The sequence below is a fragment of the Somniosus microcephalus genome, chromosome 17 (assembly GCF_052327205.1).
Source record: "Somniosus microcephalus isolate GS21.2 chromosome 17, FLI_Smic_1.0, whole genome shotgun sequence".
In the NCBI taxonomy this organism is placed as follows: Eukaryota; Metazoa; Chordata; class Chondrichthyes; order Squaliformes; family Somniosidae; genus Somniosus; species Somniosus microcephalus.
Genome location: NC_141003.1, coordinates 40,645,099 through 40,670,675, shown reverse-complemented (window position 1 = coordinate 40,670,675; position 25,577 = coordinate 40,645,099). Strand labels below are relative to the sequence as shown.

Genomic DNA, 25,577 nt, shown 5'->3' with positions numbered 1-25,577 from the left:
AGAGGTGGTCCCTTTTCCTAGGGGCACACCAATATGACATAGAATACAAAGGATCAAAACAGCATGGGAATGCTGACGGTTTATTGCGCCTACCGTTGCCAACGGTAGAAGAGGCGCCTACAGTGGACCCAGTGGAGATGTTCCACTCAACCATAGTGGAATGTCTACCAGTGACAAATTCTACGATCGAAAAGGAAACAAGAAATGACCCGACTCTCTCACGAGTCTACGATTTAACGGTGAAGGGATGGCCAGCACATGGCGAACCACTGTTGCCAGCATTTTCGCAAAGAAGAGAACAGCTGTCAGTGTGCCGCGGAACTTTGATGTGTGGATCCAGAGTGGTGATTCCAACCAAACTCCAGCATAAAGTGCTAAAGGAGCTTCATGAGGGGCATCTGGGTGGAGTGAAAATGAAGAACCTAGCCAGAGCGTTTGTGTGGTGGCCAGGTATCGATGGAGACATCGAAGAAATGACCAAGAGCTGTCTAGGATGCCAGAAGGTCCAAAACGCCCCACCACAAGCTCCTCTACATCCATGGGAGTGGCCCTCATCTCCATGGCAAAGGGTACATATCGACTTTGCTGGTCCATTTATGGACTCAATGTTCTTAATCGCGGTGGATGCACACTCCAAGTGGCCGGAGGTAATAAAGATGTCCTCCACCACCACGGAAAAAACCATCACAGTATTAAGGACCATATTTGCCAGGAATGGGCTGCCGGAACAGATCTGTTCTGATAATGGACCGCAATTTGTGTCCGAAGAATTCAGGAAGTTCTTAAAAAACAATGGGGTTAAGCACTACACGTCCGCCCCATACCATCCCGCCACCAATGGATTAGCTGAAAGGTTTGTCCAGACCTTCAAGAAGGCCATAAAGGCCATGGGTAAGGAAGACATAAATCTACAACATAAGGTAGATAACTTCTTGTTGGCGTACAGGAATGCAACACATGCAGTTACAAACCAAACTCCCGCCATGATGTTTTTCAATAGAAGACTAAGATGCCGGCTGGATTTGATCAAGCCAAACATCAGAAGGGACGTAGAGAACCGGCAATTTCAAGGCATGAATGAAAGGCCAACTAGAACCTTCCAGATAGGTCAACAAGTTTTGGCCCGGGACTACCGTACCGAGAAATGGCAGCCTGGAACTATTTGCACATGACTAGGACCGCTGATGTATACCGTGGACATTGGTGAAAGCATAATAAGGCGCCATGTTGACCAGATCATAGAGTCATCCGAAAAGGGACAACCTACTCCACAACTCTATACGCCTAATGATGAAGCAGAGATACCCATAGGATCTACCTCCGATCCGGTGATACTGGAATCAGATGAACCCGACACTGGCATTCAAGCCGAATCGACCTTGCCAAAAGAACCTACTACACCACCGAAAACTACTACACCACCGAGGCGTTATCCGGACCGAGTCAGGAAGCCTCCAGAGAGACTGAATCTGTGAACTGTTTTTGCATGAAGTTGTGTATATATGTTATTATGTTATGTTAATGGGGAATATATACTGTTAAGCTAAAAAGGGAGGATTGTGGTGTATGTAACCGTTCCACCTTTAAGAGAACTATTTTAAGAGTTGCACTACTTTATCTTGGCTGCTGTATACTATAATACCGGTGGTGACCACACCGGTATATAAGTGCTGTGTAATGATTTATTGGGCAGTTCCACCCTGACCTTCGACTAGTAAAGACCTGTTAAAATTTACTCTTGTGGTCTGTGTAATAATTCTCGTTATAACACACAGACTTAACAAGAACTGGTTAGCAGACAGGAAGCAAAGAGTTGGAATAAATGGGTCTTTTTCCAAGTGGCAGGTGGGGTACCGCAGGGATCGGTGCTAGGACCCCAGCTATTCACAATATATATTAATGATCTAGATGAGGGAACTAGATGTAATATTTCCAAGTTTGCAGACGACACAACGCTGGGTGGGCATGTGTGCTGTGAGGAGGATGCAGAGAAACTCCAGTATGATTTGGACAGGTTGGGTGATTGGGCAGATGCATGGCAGATGCAGTATAATGTGGATAAATGCGAGGTTATCCACTTTGGTGGCAAAACCAGGAAGGCAGATTATTATCTGAACGGCAATAGATTGGGAAAAGGGGAAGTGCAACGAGACCTGGGTGTCCTTGTGCACCAGTCGCTGAAGGTAAGCATGCAGGTGCAGCAGGCGGTTAAGAAGGCAAATGGTATGTTGGCCTTCATAGCGAGATGATTCGAGTACAGGAGCAAGGGTGTCTTGCTGCAGTTGTACAGGGCCTTGGTGAGACCACACCTTGAGTATTGTGTGCAGTTTTTGTCGCCTTATCTGAGGAAGGATGTTCTTGCCATGGAGGGAGTGCAGCGAAGATTCACCAGACTGATACCTGGGATGGCAGGAATGACGTATGAAGAGATATTGGGTCGATTAGGCTTATATTCACTAGAGTTTAGAAGAATGAGAGGGGATCTCATTGAAACTTATAAAATTCTAACAGGACTAGACAGGCTAGATGTAGGAAGGATGTTCCCGATGGCGGGAGAGTCCAGAACCAGAGGTCACAGTTTAAGGATAAGGGGTAAGCCATTTAGGACATAGATGAGGAGGAATTTCTTCACCCAGAGAGTGGTGAACCTGTGGAATTCTCTACCACAGAAGGCAGTTGAGGCCAATTCATTAAATATATTCAAGAAGGAGTTAGATATATTTCTTAAGGCTAAAGGGATCAAGGGATATGGGGAGAAGGCAGGGACAGGGTACTGAATTTGGATGATCAGCCATGATCTCATTAAATGGCACAGCAGGCTCGAGGGGCCGAATGGCCTACTCCTGCTCCTATCTTCTATGTTTCTATGTCTGGCCTATATGGGACTCCAAACCCACAGCAATGTGGTTGACTCTTAAATGCCTAGCAAGCCACTCAGTTGTAAAAAACCACTACGAAAAACAATAAGAATAAAACTGGATGGCACTGTGGGAACACCTTCACCACACGAACTGCAGCGGTTCAAGAAGGCGGCTCACCACCACCTTCTCAAGGGCAACAAGGGATGGGCAATAAATGCTGGCCGTGCCAGCGACGCCCACATCCCGTGAACGAATAAAAAAAAAAATAATTAAAATTTTAAAAAGGTGTAGGCCCAGCACACAAACATTAGTGAGATGGGAGGGGCATTCCTGGCCTCCTGTCTCAGATTCCAGACATTGAGGCCCAGCGTGGCCAGATGCAGGGGCATCCCAGGAAGCTGCCGCCACACCTTGCACCGGGAATCCCTCAGAACAGAGAGGGGTCTGGCCGCAAGCCAAATGTAGGTTAATGCCTTTTTCTTTACAGTCACCTAACTGAACTTTAGAGCCAACAGCATCCAGCGTACCCAGACACTAGTGCTGACTGCCTTAGCTGCCATTCTCTTTGTCCTGTTTGCCGACAGAAGCCCTCATTAATGGGCCGTTACACCAAATTAAGCTGCAGTTTTGCCTGGGCAGGTAGAAGGCGCCCGGAAAACTTGCCCCATTATGACCATATGTTCCGTTATGTGCACATATTTGAATATATACATGTTCTTGGTGCATTGTAAGCTATGGACAGGTTACTGTGGAAACCTGTAAAAATGCTCTCATTCCTCAATGTAGCTCCATAATTCTAATCTGAGGATTAATTTTGTGAAGCTCTGCTCCCAACATGGAGTCTCACTACACAGGAGCATGAGCTGCAGAATTGTCCCTATAGTGTTATTACTCTAACTTTCATCTAGCTAGGCTCCACACTACAATAATGAAACCTGACCTATAACATAAAATTAGACACTTTCTAAAAGCCTGTTCTCTGCATATTAGGTTGTAACATTGGCAACATGCGGAGGATCACTTTGGTTAGAATTCATTTCCTCGCACACATATCCAAGTTTCAACTAGAATATTTGATTTATTTTCAAACTCTTTCAAACTCAACTGCTAATACTTTATCTTTATATAGAACAGCAACATGCTTGCTGCTAGATAAATCCAACCCTTGGGTCACTTAAGGTTTATAAATGACGGTTCTCTCTAACAATTCGTTATGATCCCACTAGACTCCCTCATACATTCCTTGAAATGGGACAGCCTCTGAGATTCTTTCCAATAAGCTGTTATCTTGTTGGGTCACGAAATATAAATGGTGAGTCTGACTCACTTGTGCTGTGCACAAGTTCAGCATTTCAAAAGTGGGCATTTAAGGAAAAATGATATTTTGCTGTAAGTGCAGATGAAATATTTGAAGTAATGTGACCTAATTCAGGGAGAACCTGCTTTTTTACTATCAGTAAGGGCTGTACACCATTATACAACTTATACTGCACAAACAGGGAATGGCTGAATTCTTACTTGATTTATGGAAACGGCCGAAGTTTAACATTGTTGTGCATATTTTAAGCGTATTATGCTGGGTGAAAACGAAAGTGTCAATAAATCGGGCACGGTGTAAAATGGGCTACTGATGTGCAATTGCCCAAGATGAATTTCACCCTCATTATATCTGCTGTAACCTTTTAAATGCCTTCTGTGGACCTGCAAAAGAGATTTATATGCACTGTTCAGTCTGAGAGCACACCCACCATGAACGGTTTTCACTGAACTATATCCATTATTAATAGAAATTGGATAAAGCCCGAAAATGGGCATAGACATTGCACGGCACTATGTGCCTGTTCAAAGTGGTACACGCAAAATTCATGCTGCCTGCTCATTATAATGATTGTAGCGCTGATCTCAGCGCTAAACGCACTACTGACTAGCTTAGCGCTGAATGGGGGCCAATATTGGGTGCAGTCTACTGGCCAATAAAGTTTGGCCTAGGCTCTCTGCACGACCTAAAGGGAAGGTGCTTTGTTGCAGAAGCTCCTCATTGTCAATGTGGACAGAGCCATGGCCCAACAGCCAAGGAAAGGGCAAGGAGATTTTTGGATCTTGGGGGTACAAAGACGATGCCGGGTCCTCTACCCGCAAGGGGGCAAGAGGCCTTCAAGGCAGAACACCAGAAGGCTGTGGGAGGAGATCGCTCAAGCCGTCACAGTGACAAGTTTTGTCCCCAGGACCTGGATCCAGTGCCACAAAAAGTTTAATGACCTCACCTGAGTGGTCAAGGTGAGTGAATGCATCATCAAATGCCATATCCCACCATCTGCACGACAAGCCTCACACACTGCTCAATGCACCACACCCCCATCACTCACCCACCAACAATCTCTACCTATCACCATTCGTACCTCACAATCATAGCTTCACTTCACCTGCACACACTTAACACTGCTGCAAGACTCACACCCACATCTCACACCTTGCTCACACTGCCAGCTATTCAACCATGTCAGGCACATCACCCAAACACATTGCACCAAACTCACTGACACACTTCCTTTTCTCTTGCAGGCAAAGGTGGCTCACAACCACCAGGAGCAGAAACCGATGGGTAGTGGGGAAGCCAGACTTCAGAACCTGATGGAGCTGGAGGAAGCAGTTCTGGACATAATTGGAGGGGCAGTCACAGAGTCTTTGGCAAGCGGGGAAGTTGAAAGCATTGCTGATGATGATGGTATGCTCATACCTAATCCTTCTTCTCACATCCCACTTCCTCCTCATCCCACAATCTGTTCTCACTTACAAGCTGTTGATGGTGTGCGCATGGATATCTTGCTTTCTCCACCTCCCCACACCACAACCTGACCCTTGTGCCTTTCTCCTTTCCGATACCCAAGAACTCCAGCCTGGCCAGCCAGTCTCTGAAGTCATGGAGGAGAACAGTGATAGAGGAGAAGAAGACACACCATCACTGCATCTGACACTCGCAGGCACCAGCTCAGAAAATGGCACTGTGTGAACTTTAGAGGGTAGTATAGAGGCAGGATCTGCGCATGGCAAGTCGCCGGGCACGAGTGGGCTGCAGCCAGGCCAGGGGGAAAGGGTAGCTCTGGTGCCAGCTTCCCGGAGGGCAAGTTTGCACACAAGTTCTGCTGCACAGGACTCAGATGATGGCCTTGATGGGGCAGCCTTTAGAAGATGAATGACGGGCATGCACACAAAAATGTAAGGTGCAATGGCAAGCCTGTCAGTCTCAAGGAGCATGGAGGGGTCCGGCTCCAACATTGCATGGGGCTTTGCGCAGAGCTTGGTGCCCGTGATTTCCAAGATGGAAATGATGAGCAACTCCACGAGAGACCTTGTGGACCCAGCCATGATGCTGCGTGTGATGGGTGATTTCGCAGCTTCGATTTCAGCACAGGCGGAAGCGACCAAATGTCTCAGTGCTGCAGTGGAAACTCAGACTGCTGTCATCGTGGCTGGGTTTATGAGTGTGGAAAGGGGCGTGCAGGGTGTCACAGCACTCCAGCAATCTGTCCCCCAACAGATGGCTAGGACTACTGAGGTGCCGCCCCAGGGGGAGTGGCAGTGGCTCCGTGGAACAAGAACCTTCTGTCCTCTCTCAGCATTCCTATTCCCACCACTGTCACTCAGCTAGCGCCCTTGCTGCAGTCTGTCATCCAGCCAGCCCATGCCAAGGTGGTGTAGACTACAGCCGGGCCTTCAAGGCCCAGAGCTGCTTGAGGTCGTCACACAGACACACACACAGAAACCCCACAGTGCAGATAGAGGCCATTTCGGCCCATCGAGCCTGCACCGACACATATCCCACCCGATCCCCGTAACCCCTACACCAACACATATCCCACCCTATCCTTGTAACCCCACGAATTTAATCCCCCTAACACTAAGGGTCAATTTATCATAGCCAATCAACCTAACCCGCACATCTTTGGACCTGCCAGGCCATCTGCAAACTCCCCCACTGAAAGTCAGCAGCCTTCCTCCATTTAATTTATAAATTATGTTTGGAATGTTTGTTTTGTGGTGGCTCTCATTTCAACTTTGTGCCCAGGAGGACGCTGTGATGTTCTGTGACAGAGGGATGGTAAGATGGGGAAGTGGTAGGTGACAAAGAGTAGGGATAAAGGGTTTGTTCTCTGAATGGTGGGATATGACAAGTGCTCTTCCCCAGGGATCTGTACTGGGGCCTCAGCATTTCACTATATATATATATTAATTAATGGCTTGGAGGGCAGGGAGGGGGACGAATTTCTGAAGTGTGTTCAAGAGAACTTTCTTGATCAGTGCATTTCTGGCCCAATGAGGAAGGAGGCATTGCTGGATCTGGTTCTGGGGAATGAGGTAGATCAAGTGTCAGTAGGTGAACATTTAGGGAACAGTGATCTAAGCTAAGGTTTAGATTAGCTATGGAAAAGGACAGGGAGTAATCTAGAGTAAAAATACTTAATTGGAGGAAGGCAAATTTCAGTGGGATGAGAACGGATCTGGCCCGGGTAAATTGGAATCAAAGATTGGCAGACAAAACTGTAGTGGAACAATGGGCTGCCTTTAAAGAGGAAATAGTTTTGGTACAATCGAGGTACATTCCCACTAGGGGGAAAGGTAGGACAACTAAAGTCAGAGCTCCCTGGATAACGAAAGAGATAGAGAGTAAGATTAAGCAGAAAAAGAGTGCGTATGATAGATGTCAGGTCAAGAATACATCTGAGAATCAGGCTAAATATAGAACGTTCAGAGAAGTGAAAAAGAAAATAAGATGGGCAAAGAGAGGGTATGAGAATAGATTGGCAGCTAACATAAAAGGTAATCCAAAAGTCTTCTATAGGCATATAAATAGTAAACAGGTAGTAAGAGGAGGGGTGGGGCCAATTAGGGACCAAAAAGGAGACCTACACATGGAGGCAGAGGGCATGGCTGAGGTAGTAAATGAGTATTTTGCATCTGTCTTCACCAAGGAAGAAGATGCTGCCTTAGACATAGTGAAGGAGGAGGTAGAGGAGATACTGGATGGGCTAAAAATTGATAAAGACGAGGTACTAGAAAGGCTGGCTGTACTTAAAGTAGATAAGCCACCAGGACCAGATGGGATGCATCCTAGGACGCTGAGGGAAGTGAAGGAAGAAATCGCGGAGGTATTGGCCATAATCTTCCAATCTCCCTTAGAAACAGTGGTGGTGCCAGCACACTGGAGAATTGCAAATGTTACACCCTTGTTCAAAAAAGGGTGTAAAGATAAACCCAGCAACTATAGGCCAGTCAGTTTAACCTCTATAGTGGGGAAGCTTTTAGAAACAATAATCAGGGACAAAATTAACAGTCACTTGGACAAGTGTGGATTAATTAAGGGAAGCCAGCATGGATTTGTTAAAGGCAAATCATGTTTAACCAGCATAATCGAGTTTTTTTGATGAGGTAACAGAAAGGTTGATGAGGGCAATGCGGTTGACGTGGTGTACATGGATTTCCAAAAGGCATTCAACAAAGTGCCACATAATAGGCTTGCCAGCAAAGTTGAAGCCCATGGAATAAAAGGACAGTGGCAGCATGGATATGAAATTAGCTAAGTGACAGGAAACAGAGAGTAGTAGTGAATGATTGTTTTTCAGACTGGAAGGTATACAGTGGTGTTCCCCAGGGGTCAGTACCAGGACCACTGCTTTTCTTGATATATATTAATGACTTGGATGTGGGTGTACAGGGCACAATTTCAAAATTTGCAGATGACACAAAACTTGGAAGTATAGTGAACAGTGAGAAAGATAGTGGTAGACTTCAAGAGGACGTAGACAGGCTGACGGAATGGGTGGACACGTGGCAGATGAAATTTAACGCAGAAAAATGTGAAGTGATACATTTTGGTAGAAAGAATGAGGAGAGGAAATATAAACTAAAGGGTACAATCCTAAAGGGGGTGCATGAGCAGAGAGACCTGGGGGTATATGTGCACAAATCGTTGAAGGTGGCAGGGCAGGTTGAGAAAGCGGTTAAAAAAGCTTACAGGATCCTGGGCTTCATGAATAGAGGCATGGAGTACAAATTATTATTATTATTATTGTGGAAATTATTATGAATCTGTATAAAACACTGGTTCAGTCTCAACTGGAGTATTGTGTCCAATTCTGGGCACCACACTTTAGGAAGGATGTGAAGGCCTTAGAGAGGGTATAGAAAAGATTTACAAGAATCATTCCAGGAATGAGGGACTTCAGTTACATTAATAGACTGGAGAAGCTGGGGTTATTCTCCTGAGAGCAGAGAAGATTGAGAGGAGATTTGATAGAGGTGGTCAAAATCATGAGGGGCCTGGACAAAGTAGATAGAGGGAAACAGTTCCCATTGGCAGAGGGGTTGAGAACCAGAGGACACAGAATTAAGGTGATTGGCAAAAGGACCAAAGACGACATAAGAAAAAACTTTACACAGTGAGTGGTTATGATCTGGAATGCATTGCCTGAAAGGGTGGTGGAGGCAGACTCAATCACGGCTTTCAAAAGGGTGTTGGATAAGTACCTGAAAGAAAAACATTTTCAGGGCTGCAGGGAAAGGGCGGGGGAGTGGGGCTAGCTGAAGTGCTCTTGCAGAGAGCTGACACGGGCTTGATGGGCCGAATGGCCTCCTACTGTGCTGTAACCATTCTATGATTCTATGATGAAGAAATAGGGAGTTGTATAACCAGGTATATAGATGACACTAAGTTAGGAGGCGCAGTAAATTATATGGATGGGAGCAGGAAGTTACGACATAGAAAGGTTAAGTGAGTGGGCAAAAGTATGGCAGATGGATTTCAATGTGAGGAAGATTGAGGTCATCCTCTTTGGATCTGAGAAAGACAAATCAGAATATTGTCTTAATGGGGACAGACTAAGAGCTGTGGAGGAGCAAAGGGATTTAGGTGTCCAGGTACACACTTCACTAAAAGTTTGTGCACAGGTACAAAAAGTAATTTAAAAAAGGCTATTTGAATGTTGGCTGTTAATTTTTTGAAATTCAAAAGTGAGGAATTCAGTTAAAAAGAGCCTTGGTTAGACCCCATCTGGAGTAATGCATTCAGCTTTGGGTACCAAAGCTCAGGAAAGATATATTGACCTCGGAAGGGGTGCCGCACAGATTTGCCAGAATGATATCAGGATTTAAAGGGGTAAATTATGACAGCAGGTTGCACAAACTTAGCTTGTATTCTCTTGAGTTTAGAAGGTTGAGGGGTGATCGAGTGAAGGTGTTTAAAATGATAAAGGGATTCTATAGGGTAGATACAGAGAAACTATTTTCTCTGCTGGGGGAATCGAGATCAAGAGGGCATAATTTTAAAATCAGAGCTAGGCCATTTAGGAGTGAAATCCAGAAGCAGTTTTTCACACAAAGGGTTAGTGGAAATCTGGAACTCACTCCCCCTGAAGGATGTGGATGCTGAGTCAGTTGAAATTGTTAAGACTGAGATCGATAGATTTTTGTTAGGGAAGGGTATCAAGGGATAGGGAGCAAAGGCAGGTAGATGGAGCTAAGGTACAGAATCAGCCATGATCTATTTGAATAGCAGAACAGACTCGAGGAGTTGTTCCAGACATTAGAAATTTCATTAGAAAAAATGGCAGTTGATTTTTTTTTCCAGAAAGCTTTTAGATTGATTTGTAGAGAAAAGATAGAGATGATTTTCCTGCAGGACACTCACTAAAACAGTGGGTGGTTGCGACAAGCAGTGTAATGTGACAGGCAAGGTGTGACCCACTTCTAACCTTGAAAGTCCTGTCACAGTGCAATCTACAGGGTTCACAGGTAATTACAAAGCATTGTCACTTTTATAATGTGATTTCCCATAATAGCTGGTTTACATTGGAGTTTTCAATGGACTGAATGCCATACATACCAAATTTAAAATATTAGAAATAGATATATAGGGTAGATTCAGAGCCCAGTATGAGAATTGGATCATCAGATTAAGCCAGCTCCTTCATCAGAAGTATAGTGTGCATATCCAGCAGTTAGCCAACACATTTCAACGCAAATAAGGTGGGAGAGCAATAGTGGTAGGGGATTCTATCGTAAGGGGAACAGATAGGCGTTTCTGTGGCCGCAAACGTGACTCCAGGATGGTTTGTTGCCTCCCTGGGGCCAGGGTCATGGATGTCACTGAGCGGCTACAGGGCATTCTTAAGGGGGAGGGGGAGCAGGCAGAGGTCGTGGTCCACATTGGGACCAACGACATAGGTAGGAAGGGGGATGAGGTCCTGCATCAAGAATTTAGGGAGCTAGGTAACAGATTAAAGAGCAGGACCTCAAAGGTTGTAATCTCTGGATTACTCCCAGTGCCACGTGCTAGTGAGTATAGGAATAGGAGGATAGAGCAGATGAATGCGTGGCTAATGAGTTGGTGTAGGGGGGAGGGTTTTACTTTCCTGGATCACTGGGCCTGCTTCTGGGGAAGGTGGGACTTGTACAAGTCAGACGGGTTGCACCTGAACCAGAGCGGGACAAATATCCTTGCGGGGAGGTTTGCTAGCACTGTTGGGGGGGGTTTAAACTAACTTGGCAGGGGGATGGGATACAGAGGGGAGCTGAAAGAGGGGGTGATGTGCTGCCAATTATAGAGAAAAAAACAAGTCAGCTTGGTAGACAGGGCAAATATACAAGGGCAAGGCTGGATGGCATCTATTTTAATGCAGGGAGTCTTGCAAATAAGGTGGATGAACTGAAGGTGTTGATAAACACATGGGAGTATGATATTGTTGCTATCACGGAGACATGGTTGAGGGAGGGGCAAGACTGGCAGCTCAATATTCCGGGGTACAGAATCTTCAGGCGAGACAGAGGGGGGGGGGGTATAAGAGGAGGGGGTGTAGCAATATTAATTAAGGAGTCAATTACTGCAGTAAGGAGGGATGACATATTAGCAGGTTCCTCTAATGAGGCCATATGAGTGGAGCTTAAAAACAAGAAGGGGGCAAGCACTTTGCTGGGAGTGTACTATAGGCCTCCAAACAGTCAGGGGGAGATAGAGGAACAGATATGTAGGCAAATCTCAGAGAAATGTGCAAATAATAGGGTAATAATAATGGGGGATTTCAACTTCCCCAATATTAACTGGGATAGTCAGAGTGTGAAAGGCACAGAGGGTGTAGAATTCGTAAAGTGCATCCAGGAGAGCTTTTTGAGCCAGCATGTAGAAGGTCCTACAAGAGAGGGGGCGGTACTGGACCTAATTCTAGGGAATGTGGCCGGCCAAGTGGAAGAAGTGCTAGTAGGTGAGCACTTTGGTGACAGTGACCATAATATGGTGAGATTTAAGGTGGCCATGGAAAAGGACAGGGATGGGCCGGAAATAAAGGTTCTAAATTGGGGGAAGGCCGATTTTAATAGGATAAGGCAGGATCTGGCCAAAATGGACTGGGATCAGCTACTGGTAGGAAAATCCGCATCGGAGCAATGGGAGGCTTTCAGAAGGGAGATTGAGATCATACAATGGCAACATGTTCCCGTAAAGGTCAAGGGTGGTTCCAAAAACCACAGGGAACCGTGGATGTCAGGGGATATACGAGAATGGATTAGAAAAAAAAGGAGGGCTTTTGGCAGATACAAAAGGCTAAAGACGGAGGAAGCCCTAGAGGAGTACAAAAAGTGCAGGGGGATACTTAAAAAAGAAATTAGGAGATCAAGGAGGGGCCATGAAATAACACTGGCGAGCAAAATAAAGGAAAATCCTAAGATGTTTTATAAGTATATTAAGGGTAAGAGGATAACTAGGGAAAAAATAGGGCCCATTAGGGACAAAAGTGGCAATCTGTGTGTGGAGCCGGAAGATGTAGGAGGGGTTCTAAATGAATTTTTTGCATCTGTTTTCACTATGGAGAGGGACGATGTAGACATAGAAATAGGGCAGGGGGACTGTGATATGCTCGAACACATTAACATCGAGAGGGAGGAGGTATTGGCGGTTTTAGCAGGCCTAAAAATGGATAAATCCCCAGGCCCGGACGAAATGTATCCCAGGCTGCTGTGTGAGGCAAAGGAAGAGATTGCGGGGGCTCTAACACACATATTCAGAACCTCTCTGGCCACAGGGGATGTGCCAGAGGACTGGAGAACCGCTAATGTAGTTCCATTATTCAAGAAGGGGAGTAGGGAAAAACCGGGGAACTACAGGCCAGTGAGCCTAACATCAGTGGTGGGAAAATTATTGGAAAAAATTCTGAGGGACAAAATCAGTCTCCACTTGGAGAGGCAAGGATTAATCAGGGATAGTCAACATGGCTTTGTCAAGGGAAGATCATGTCTGACTAATTTGATTGAATTTTTTGAGGGGGTGACTAGGTGTGTGGATGAGGGTAACGCAGTGGATGTGGTATACATGGATTTCAGTAAGGCCTTCGATAAAGTCCCGCACAGGAGACTGGTCAAGAAGGTAAGAGCCCATGGAATCCAGGGTGCCTTGGCACGTTGGATACAAAACTGGCTTAGTGGCAGAAGGCAGAGGGTGATGGTCGAAGGTTGTTTTTGTGACTGGAAGCCTGTGGCCAGTGGGGTACCACAGGGATCGGTGCTGGGTCCCTTGCTGTTTGTGGTCTATATTAATGACTTGGATATGAATGTAAAAGGTATGATCAGTAAGTTCGCGGATGATACAAAAATTGGTAGGGTGGTAAATAGCGAGGAGGGTAGTCTCAGTCTGCAGGACGATATCGATGGGTTGGTCAGATGGGCGGAACAGTGGCAAATGGAATTTAACCCGGAAAAGTGCGAGGTGATGCACTTTGGGGGGACTAACAAGGCAAGGGAATACACAATGAATGGTAAGACCCTAGGCAAGACGGAGGGTCAGAGGGATCTGGGTGTGCAAGTACACAGATCCCTGAAGGCGGCGGAACAGGTGGATAAGGTGGTAAAAAAGGCATATGGGATACTTGCCTTCATTAGCCGAGGCATAGAATATAAGAGCAAGGAGGTTATGATGGAGCTGTATAAAACACTAGTTAGGCCACAGCTGGAATACTGTGTGCAGTTCTGGTCGCCACACTACAGGAAGGATGTGATAGCTTTGGAGAGGGTGCAGAGGAGATTCACCAGGATGTTACCAGGGCTGGAACGCTTCAGCTATGAAGAGAGACTGGGCAGATTGGGTTTGTTTTCCTTGGAGCAGTGGAGGCTGAGGGGGGACATGATTGAGGTGTACAAAATTATGAGGGGCATAGATAGGATGGATACTAAGGAGCTTTTTCCCTTAGTAGAAGGGTCAATAACTAGGGGGCACAGATTCAAGGTAAAGGGCGGGAGGTTTAGAGGGGATTTGAGAAAGAACTTTTTCACCCAGAGGGTGGTTGGAGTCTGGAACTCACTGCCCGGAAGGATTGTGGAGGCTGGAACCCTCACAACATTCAAGACGCATTTGGATGAGCACTTGAAATGCCATAGCATACAAGGCTACGGACCAAATGCTGGAATATGGGATTAGATTAGACAGGGCGTGATGGCCGGCGTGGACACGATGGGCCGAAGGGCCTCTATCCGTGCTGTATGACTCTATGACTCTATGACTCTATTTCACCTCTCCCAGCTTAACCAATATTCCTATCTTCAGATGAACCAATATCTCCAATACTTTGTAGGTTTCAGTTTGAGCCAACAACCTTGGAACTTTCCTTCCACTCTCCAACTACTTCCTGCAAACTTATCCCCAGCCCATGGATTATATTCATTGACATCACCAATGAAAAGATAGAAAACCTGAGGGAAGCCTGGGAACAAGACCTAGGTTGTCTGTAACGGGAAGAGGAGTGGCGAGAGATATTGAGACAGAGATTCAAAATTATCACCGTCAGCAAAATAGATGAAGGCCATCTCAAGATCAATGAAATGGAAATTGGGTATAAAGAGCGGGCGATCCCTGGAGGTGGCAAAGTTGAAATTCCCCCCATGACCCATAGTTACCAACTTACCAACAAGTGCAAATATTTTTTTCCCACCTACCTTGTTAAAGTCATTCAATTTTGAATACCTCTATCAGATCTCCTCTTAACCTTCCTTGTTCGAATGAAAACATATTTAAAGCCTCTCATCCCTGGAATCATCTTCATGAATCTCTCCTGGCCTCAACATTCTTTCTAAAGTAAGGTTACAAATCTGGACAAAAAAACTCTAACCATTTTTTTTCAGTACTAATTCCTTATCTGTAGTTATCCTATTTAACTGCTCCCTCTCCTACACTGAACCCTTTCAGTCCCACTACTACGGTCTTCTGTAAAAATCAAGGCAAACTATTAATTTAATATCACCGCCACACTTCCATCCGCCATAAAATGCCCTTTTTCATCTTTAATTGACCTTACTCTTTCTTTAACTATTCTATTACTTTTCATGCATTTATAAATAGCTTTACTATTTCCCTTTATGTTACCTGCCAATCCCTCTTCACACCCTCCCTTAGTTTTTCTAATTTCCTTTTTTGCTTACCCTCTATATTTTTAATATTCTATTTGATTTTCATTTGTATTAATCTAGATTTATAATATGCCTCCTTCTTTATGTCTAATTTTAATTTTAATTTCCTTAATTATCCAAGGAACTTGTTGCACCACCTTTTCTCCTTATGAGAATGTATCTATTCTGTACCCTAGTCATCTCCTGTTTTGACATTTGACGTTTTTTGTACCCTGTCTTACCTGCCAATTTTTCTTTCCAATATATCTGGGCTGGTTCCCTTTTTATATGGTGAAAACTGGCTTTTTCCAGTCAAGTACGTATAGTTTTGACTGTTCCCTTTCTTTTTCAATTTTTATATTGAATCTAATTATGTTGTGCTGCTATTTCCTAGATGTTCCCCATCTCTTACATTACCTACTTTCCCTACTTCATTTCCTAGATACAACACTATCGCCTTCCTGATCCAAAAAGTAGTCCAGGATGTAGCTTGGAAACCCCTCCATTTCTTTGCTGCTTACATTACTTTTTACCCCCAGCCTATCATTGGATAAATAAAAATACCCTTTGAGATGTAATGGTGAATCTATATAAAACCTTATTAAAGCCACAGTTGGAATACTGTGTGCAGTTTTAAGTTCCACACTATGGGAAGGATGTTGAAGCAATAGAGAGAATACACCGCAGATTCACTAGGATGCTACTTGGTAAGAGGGTATACAAATATGAGGAAAGAACTGAAAAAGTGCAGCCCTGCGATTCCCGGCCCCTCCGATTCCCAGCCACTGATTCCTGCCCCCACGATTCCTGGACCCCCAACTCCGTGATCCACAGCCCCTGCAATTCCCGGACCCAAACCCCGCGATCCCCGGCCCCCATCTCGACCCCGACCCCAGCCTCCATGATCCCTGGTCCTGGCCACGGCCCCGATCCCAGCCCCCACAATCCCTGGCCCCGACCATGACCCCGATCCTGGTCCCCACGATCCCAGAGTCCAGTCCCGTCCCCTGGCCCCGACCCACGGAGCCACTTAACTGAGGGCCGCTGCAACACTAGTAGTGTCCCAATCTTGCATTCCACTTCGCCGGCAGCCTCAAAATAGCCACGTTGGCTTCATTGAAATGGGGCCCGAGGCCCAATGTTCCCGTTCATTTTTTTTTGGATGCGCGGCCCCTTTAAGGGGCTGCATGGTCCATTCAAAATACCACGCATGCATGGTGACATGAATCAGTCATTCATGAAAGAAAGACATGAAATAATACTGAGCGGCCTATGGGTGGCGCTGTCCAGGGAGAGTATAAATACTCGGGCACGGGCCCAGCTTGCGCAGGACATTCTTAACAGGAACTAGTGAAGGACACAACTAGACCTCCATGTTATAAAACAGTTGATTAAAGCTTTGTTTAACGCTTAGACCAAGTGCCTAGTAGTTTTCTTACGTCACATGGTTTTTCCTATTTAAAAGCTGGTGAGCCAGCTGCGTGGGAGCTTATAGGGAACACTGCCGAGGCCCAATATCTGGGGAGCCTTAGGCCTCACCATTCAGGCACAGAGAATGTACCTAGCGTTCCCTGTGCATCCAAAATTGGGCATGCCCGAATTTCAGGGCCTATGAGTCTAAGAAAAAAGTAGAATCAGTGTCTATTTCAAAATTTTAAAAACATATTTCAGGTGGCTTAGTGGTGCAGTCGCAGAGCATGTCCATGTTCACAACCCAGTACACCTTGACGTAGCAGTCGGGTGCAGCTCTGCACCTGTAAGTCCTTACACAGCTTTTTCTTGTGATTGGCTAAAGAATAACATTGGGAGAGTCCTGGAGTAGATCAGGGGCTCATTTCTCTGCTGTTGCCACTAAACCCGGCAGAAAAATCCAGATGGTGGCAACAATTGGCACTGCAGATGGAAGTTTAATCTCTCTATTGGTTCCAAACTGAAGTTGAAAGAACCATTTTTCATGCCCCCAGGTGTCCTTCACCTGACAGCCTGACTGCGCAAGTTCAGGTCTTTTATATAGGCTAGATTCTCCCCTAGTAGGCCTGCCTTTGCCAGGGTGTAGCAACTGCAGATCTGAGATGAAAAGAATGGGCACTGAGCCTTTATGGAAGGGTTAGGAAAGCTTGGTCAGGGGAGGGGCGTAGAGAAGTGATGGAGTTTGGGAAAAAGCTGCAAAACGCAGGGCTGCGGCAGCTGCAGGCACTGCCACTGAAGGTGGAGCGGAAGACAGGAATACACGGGGGCCAGAGCCACAGAGCAAGAGGATACAGTGACCTACATTACAGTGCTGTCTGGACTGTATTCAATCCTGTCATCATTTTAAAAACCTCAGTCATATTCCCTTTTAAGCCTGTTTTTCTCCGAACCTATCCTCATAACTGAGAGTGCTGATTTATTATCATTCTGGTCGACCCTCGCTGCACCCTCTCCGAGCTGTGGATTTTCAGCCTCATTGTCTTTAAGAAATCAGTGTAGGAGAAGCTAAAGAGAATGAATTTGTAAAGAGCTGCTTAGAGATCTGGGTTTTCATCGCAGTTGTTCTAAGCACAGAATAACATTTGTTGGAAAAGTGCTTCCTGTTATATTCTCTGCTGATGGAAGTAAGCAACCCAGTTAACTGAAAACCTCTGGCAAAGAGCAGATCCAAAAGGACCTTGTTCATTTATCATTAACAAAGCTTGTTCACAAATGTGCTTGGGTTGCAATGGAAACAAATTGGACTACGTCTGGTATCAGGCAGCAGCTGTTCTACAACAGAGGAACCCAAAAACTAGCAATACAAACTTGGGAAAATCCTCCATAAGAATTATGAAGATACAGCAACAGCTGCCCAACAGAAAGTGCTGTTTTGTTACTTGCGTGTGAGAAAGACTAGCCAAATTATACAAAGTATTAGGATCTTGTCTAATGCACTATGTCAATAATAGCTTGAATAGATGTAATAGTAATTTAAAAGCACTGCACAGTGAGAAGGCCCTTACTGCCTTGCAACAAAGCTGTTCAAGCATGTTTTAACTTGTGTCCGGTGGGGAGTAAGTGATAGTTAATTTAGCAGTAAGTAAATATTAATTCATTTAGGAGTAAGTGGTAGTTAATTTAGTAGCAAACTCCAGTTAAACAGAACAAGGAATGGATTATCAGGTCTCTGTACTTGATCTCCCATCATTTGATGAAGTTAAAATGATCTGAAAAAAGGATGCTGTATTAATTTATTAACTGTTGTGTGATTCATACATTCCTAAAAGAGGACATACTGTAAAATTCACAGTCATGTGAAGCTGAATATTGTGTGCACCCTGCTTATACACTGCTGTAAGGTTAAGGAGTGGCAGAAGGCTTAAGAAACATTAAACAATGTGAAACTACCTTGATACAAGAGTTCCGACCACATACCGGGAGAGCCCACTGGTTAGTTGAAAACTATGACTACAAAACTAAACAGCTGACACCCCAAAAGCAGGTAAGAGATACGGTAAGAAAAGAAAAGTTCGAATCAAATTAAACTTCAGCAGAAAAATGAAAAAAGAATCTGCTCTTTTCTCCAGATATTTCTGCAGCAAGACCACAAAACAAAGCGATGGTAAAGTTTTCACAGCAGAATAACTGTACTTCACAGTAAAATCAAGGCCAGAGCAATATGTGGAATGATTCCAAAAACCTTGAAAGTAACCTTGTGGGAGGATTCTTCAGGGCAGTTTGAAGTAGGAGCGATTTTCTTAAACCACCTCAGTACTGTGTAACTGTTCAAGTAAAGATTTTGCTTTTTATAATGCAGTTTGGTTTTGAAACCTCAATTCAAAATATCCTTGTTCCATCCATTATTATTTTCCAAACTTCCCTTCTCTCCTAATTAGTCTTTTTTTTATCTGCATCCTCCCCAAACTCCTGTGCCAATGTTTGACCACGAGTCAGTCCATACAAGGAATATTTTCTGGCGGGTATTAGATGTTCCTCTTAGTGGGATTCGGCCATTTGGACTATCAAAACCCATCCCTCTAGTACCCAAACTGGCTCATCAATTTAGTACTTAGACTCTCCCATCAAATCCCATCCCTCTTGTACCAAAACTCTCCCATTGAAGCCCATCAGTCTCGAATCCCAAAACAGAAAATGTTGGAAATACTCAGGAGGTCAGTTAGGTTATGATGCTTAAATGTGTGTACCCTGACAGCACTAAGTGGGGAGTGTGGGGCGGGTGGGGGGGGGCGATGTGATACTATGTCTGGCAGGACTGCTTTGTAACTTTCTAAGGGATCTGAATTTGGTGTTGTGATGAAATATTCCATTCATCACTCATTGGTATTCTCTGCCTGTGACTGTGGTTGGTTTCAGTTTCATTTCCCTCAGTTCCGTTTCCTCACCATTGTATTGTACTGTGTGTAGGGCTCCGCCCATACCTGGCCCCTATGTAAGCTGGCCCAGCCTGCATCACATCCAGTACGGCAGACCTCTGGATGGAAGATACCTCTCCTCTGTGTGTTATCTTCTAAGTCAATAAAAGCCTTGTTTTGTTTCGCTAACATCGAGTCTCGGATTTATTGAGGCACATCAGGTGTAAACATTCTGGGCCGCATATTCCATCCCTACGGGTGTGTACGCGCTGTGTAACCGCCCGTAGGGACATCGGAAATGCCGGTTTCAGGCATGCCAAGCACATGCGCTGAAAACCGGCATTTCCGATCTGTCAAGAATGCTCTTGACAGATCGGACGCCTGCCCTGGAGAAGGGCCTCTCCAGACAGATAGTTCCGCTTTCTGGAGAACCTCTGCCCGCAGAAAACCCTTAGAAATCTTACGCCTGGTAAAAGCAGGTGTAAGGCCTGCTTTTACCAGCATAAGATTTGAAAAAAGTAAAAAAAGAAGTTTTCACTCATTTATCATTTTAAAATACTTTTAAAAAAAGGTAAGTATATTTTTAGCCCCGTAAAAAACTTTAATTATTTTTTTCAAAAAATTAAATTTTTGTTTAAAATATTTAATTTATTGTAATTTCAACTAATTTTAAAAATGTGATTTAAAAAAAAATTATTTAATGTTTTGCAGTGTTTTTGGGGTGATCTCCATTCATATATTTGACAGGTCTATCTGTCAAGTGTATGAAGGGAGATTCCCTTCTCCTATTGACTCCCCATGGCCCACGTGATCCCAGGGACATTTGTAAACCGCATGGGCCTCTGGGATACATGGGCCCTGCACATTTCGAGTTGGAGAGGCCCGGGATCGGAACTATATGCACCGCGGGAGCCCTCAGATGAGTCCATAGATTTTTTCCAGCTCGGAGGCCTCCGCACGCAGGAAGCCTCCGATCGGAAAATACTATTTGCTAACTATTCACAAAGTAACATTGGAAAATTAAAGTTTTCAAAATTCAACTCATTTGTTATTTAATTTGAAAAAATAACTTGAATTAAGATGAACAAGAACATTCCCTCTGACAGCAGTTAGTAATTAGAATTTTTACATTTTCTAATTATCAACAAAACTCAAGTGATATGCAGGTGATCATTAGAGGCTGTTTTTAACAGAGGTTAAGTCAGATAGAATTTGAATGCTGTTTGATTCAAAAGTCAACTAATTTTTCTTGCTTAAAAAAGGAACTCGTAATTAGGATGAGGAAAGGCACCTTGGTCGGGATTCTCCCATTATCATGCCCAAAATCAGATGGGACTATAGGACTGATTTACCTCTGGTCCACCTGTGTTACCAACACTTCCTGGGCCACCATGGGGAAAGTAGTGGTAAATCCCAGGAAACAGCAGTAATGGCCCTGTGATGCCCTCTTGGAATGAAAGGGTCTCGTAGCAGCATCCTCTCCTTCCAATATGCAGATTTTTGACATTTTCATTTTCTTTACACCCTTATTTTCAACTTTAGAAATGTTGATTACTGAGAGAAATGGCGGATGATTGATTTTCTGAAAGCATTTTGAGTGATTGTGAGTATAAATGATTATATAGCACCAATGATCAGATTGTACATTACAGCGATGGTGAGTTTTCATAGGTGGTTTCCATTATAATTGTCGATTAAGAAATGGAATGGAAAAGGTTTGCACAAAAATGTGACGACAGAAAGTAAAGTTTATAAGCAGGAAGTGTATGCAGACTTCAGATTTTTAAAATGGTACAAATAGATCTATGACATTGTACAATGCAAGTTGGGGAATATCGTCTCTTTCTTACCTGTCTCTGTTATCTTTATATTGCTGTTTCCCCTCTCTGTGTCTCTTTCCAGCTCTCACTTTCTCCTCTTCTGATTCTCTCTTCCCAACTCTCTCTTTTTGCTTCTCTTTCTGACTTTTTTCTTCTTTCCTTTCAGGCACAAGGTGCTGCACGGTGTGGCCTTCTGTAGCCGGGAAAGAAAAATAATCGAGCAGAAACTGCTGGAACCCAGGGAACAATATTCCAACAGTACAGCTCACTGGCACTTATGCATCCTGGGAAATTAGGCTTATGCATCCTGGGAACATGTTCAGACTGCACAATTCAAATTCAGCTCAAAGTATCATAAATCTGGGCACAAATATCAAGAACAAGCCTAGGTTTTGAGAGAGGCTGAGGCCATTCAAGTAAGAACTTTAGTGAACAAATTAAAAGACACAAAAAGACAAATCAATTGATAAATTTAATAATGTTAATGTTAATAATGTCTCTTCTTTTTCCCTATACAGTGTTTGGAAAAGCTAAAAAATAAGTTCAATTCCGCATGTGGCCACTTACCCTTAACTGGCTGTAACTCCTTAATTCTGTAGCCCTTTAAGGGCCGATGACAAGCATTATTCCCTGCCCTCCACTGCAGTTCAATCTGGGCTAGGTGCTTGTCTTGCGAATTGAATGAGGGATAACCTTGAAAGATCTGGGTCATCCATTCTCAATTCATGTGAGTGAAAAGCTTGCAGGGCCAGGACATAAAATATGCTTTGAAGTTCCTGGAAGAACTAACGTTGGCAAACACATTAGGCTTGAAATTACTGTAACTGCTCAAGGATGGATTTGCCAAATTTTAGTGACCTACAAAATAGCATTGAACAAAAATTCCAGGATTCTGATTAGCATTCCTCGGGTAGGCAGAGAATTGTTGTGGAACGTTCTACCTGGATATTATTCAGCATCTCCTACACTTAGTTGAAATACTGTGGAAGATATCCAGTGCCCAACTCCCCATGCGGGCAGGAAAACTGGTGCAAGTGCGCCATGGGGACGGACGGGGTGGTTGCTCAGGTCACTTTCTTCTTTAGAAAACAGTGTCACAAGTCCCTGCCTCATTGACTCCGCTCCTAGGGGATCACCACCTGACCTCATTGCCCTTGTAAGGGGAGGGCAGAGATTCCAGAATCGACGTAACTGGGTCCCTGCCATTTTCTTCTGGGTTCCGCCGGAGTTACAGCGGAGTCCATCAGAACCCCCCAAGGAAATCTGTGACCAGTTAGTCCAAAGTGAGTACCAGACAATCAAGTTGGTACTGAAGTTTCTATGATAATCAGGCAAAATCAAAAACCCTGAACTACATGTGGCCAACTAGCTGCCACACCAAGAGTGTTAGACTCAGTTGGGCTGCCTGAGTTTGAATCTCAAAATGTGATTAATAATGTTGGCCATGGCAGCTGCATAAGAACTCTGCCTCATGCCCAGATCTCAACTTTCCATGCTCCTCATGTAAATAACAGTGGGAAGGTGGAGTTCAGGTCCTGTCTCATTTCCCTCCTATCCACCCCCTTATTGCTACTCCCGAGGACTGGTAAGCAAAGCCTGGCGCTAGTCCCTGAGGTAGCGGCAGGAAGCCCCATAAGTCCCTGGATGGAGGGAATGGGAGTTAATAGTGGCCTCCCAATTCGCCCAAACCTCTCACCTGTTTAAGGCAAGTAAACAAAATTGAATATTGATGTTTGGAGCTCTTCAGTCCACTTTAAATAGTCCCTGGCTTTTCTGATGTTGCAGCGGCAGTCCCACTGCAGCACCAGCAGAACCTCCTGCTCTTGTAGTGACAGGGTACCGCTTGCTGCTGGAGATCCCATTGGGAGCCTGCGCTGCACCCATAACAACCCCACGCTCCGGGAAGTGGGTTGGGGCCTGACAGGCAACCAGAAGCCCTGTTTGTTACAAGGAAGCTTTGAGGTTGGGTTAGACAGTGTTTGTGAACTAACTGTACATGCCACCAGATGGAGAGAATGAGCTAAACACATGGACATTTTGGGAAGCGTTTTTAGAATTGCTTAAGCTTGTCAGGTGGGCCGAGGGGGTGGAAGCAAGGGCAACTGGTTTGTCTATGATTATCAGTTCATGTTCAGGGCATCTGAATGTGAATTAATGGCACCTAATTCCTGCAGTTTCACGGGGAAACCACCAAATTATTGGGTAAGTATAACAAACCATGGACAATAATATAATTCCACTCTTTGTGAGATACTGCATCATAAGAAGTTTTAGGAACAGCACAAGATTATTAGGCCCTAAAAATCCCCTTCCTTATTCATGGATTAACCTTCTCACCAATGTTCCCTTTCATTTTTCTTTTGGGTGCGCGGCCCCTTTAAGGGGCTGCACGGCCCATTCAAAATACCGCACATGTGCGGTTTTTCCTATTTAAAAGCTGGTGAGCCAGCTGCGCGGGAGCTGCAGAGCGCTGTGCGGCCATGCAACTTAAAGGGAACATTGCTTCTCACCATATTCCTCCATTCGTTCTCTCTTCCTAGAAATGCATCCAATGGTCTCTTGAACCCATTGATACTGTCGGCTTCATTGTTCTTCCCTTGCAATTTACGTCACAGCTCTATTATTCTTTTGGTGAAAAGGTTTTGCCTGATTTTTTTTCTTCAGGTTGCCTCAGTGCTAGCACTTTCATCTCTGAGTCAGGAGTTTGTCATTCCAGGCCCCGCTCCAGGACTTGAACACAATCTACATAAACTGAAACCCATCTGCCATTCAGCTGGATATAAAAGTTCATGGCACTATTCGAAGAAGAACAGGGTGTTCTCCCAGTGTCCTGGCCAACATTCAGCCCTCAACCACACCACCTAAATAGATCAACTGGTCATTCATCTCAGTGCTGTTTTGTGGGACATTCCTGTGCATGAATTGGCTGTTGTGTTTGCCTACCGTGTTACACTTCAAAAGTAAATAATTGGCTGTAAAATGGTTTGGGAGGTCCTGAGGGTGTGAAAGGTGCTATATAAATGCAGTCTTTCTTTACATGCATGCAACTTCTTTCTTTATTACTAACTTCCTTATTCTTAACTGTATTTCAATCTTTCACCACAGGGTCAAATCCCTTCATAACTTGGACAACTTCAATTAAAATGTCTCATCAGAGCTTGTTTTCCAAAGATAATGACCAATTGTCTTCACCTTTTCTCGTAAATTAAATTCCTGATCCTCAGAATCATCTTTGTTGTTCCCCTCTATCCCCTCTTGAGCAGTAATAATTTGCCCACGGTGAGATATTCAGAACTGCACGCTGTCTGCTGAGATCATATAGCAACAACACAACCTCTTTAGATTTGTGCTCTATCTCTCCGCTACTAGAACCCAAGATTTTATTTGTTTTATTTTGTTGCCGCTGAGCCCTGTGCTGCTGGATTTATTGGTTTATTCATCATGGCCTATTGATCACTCTTCCAATTAATAAATTTTCGCTGCTTGAGCACATAAAGCTAGGCTGACACTCCAGTTCAGTGCTGAGGCAGGGCTGCACTGTCGGAGGTGCTGTCGTTCGGATGAGACGTTAAACCGAGGCCCCGTCTGCTCTCTCAGGTGAACGCAAAAGATTCCATGGCACTATTTTGAAGAAGAGCAGGGAAGTTATCCCCGGTGTCCTGGCCAATATTTATCCCTCAACCAATGTAACAAAAACAGATTATCTGGTCATTATCACATTGCTGTTTGTGGGAGCTTGCTGTGCGCAAATTGGCTGCCGCGTTTCCCACATTGCAACAGTGACTCCACTTCAAAAGTACTTCATTGGTTGTAAAGCGCTTTGAGACATCCGGTGGTCGTGAAAGGCGCTGTACAAATGCAAGTCTTTTCTTTCTTTAGTTCCTTGTCTCCATACTAATCTGTATTAACTGGATCTGACACCTACAGCTCAGTTAAAAATCTAAAATCGTTTGGAATCTGGTTGCATTGTTCATCACTATTTGCACTGCCTCCTATTTAAGTATCATTGTCCTAGTCATTAATACCTATATTAACGGAGAGTCTAATCACAATATATAAAAATCTTGCACACATTGTGCTGAGCACATGGCAAAGTGGAATTGGAAGCAGTTACCACATTCAGGGCACTACCAGGCTGCCACACTTTG

General features: G+C 44.5%; 1 pseudogene; it reads left to right on the top strand.

The window, feature by feature from the left end:
• Positions 1 to 4,919: 4,919 nt before the first annotated feature.
• Positions 4,920 to 21,725, top strand: LOC147105677 (uncharacterized; annotated as a pseudogene).
• Positions 21,726 to 25,577: the final 3,852 nt, after the last annotated feature.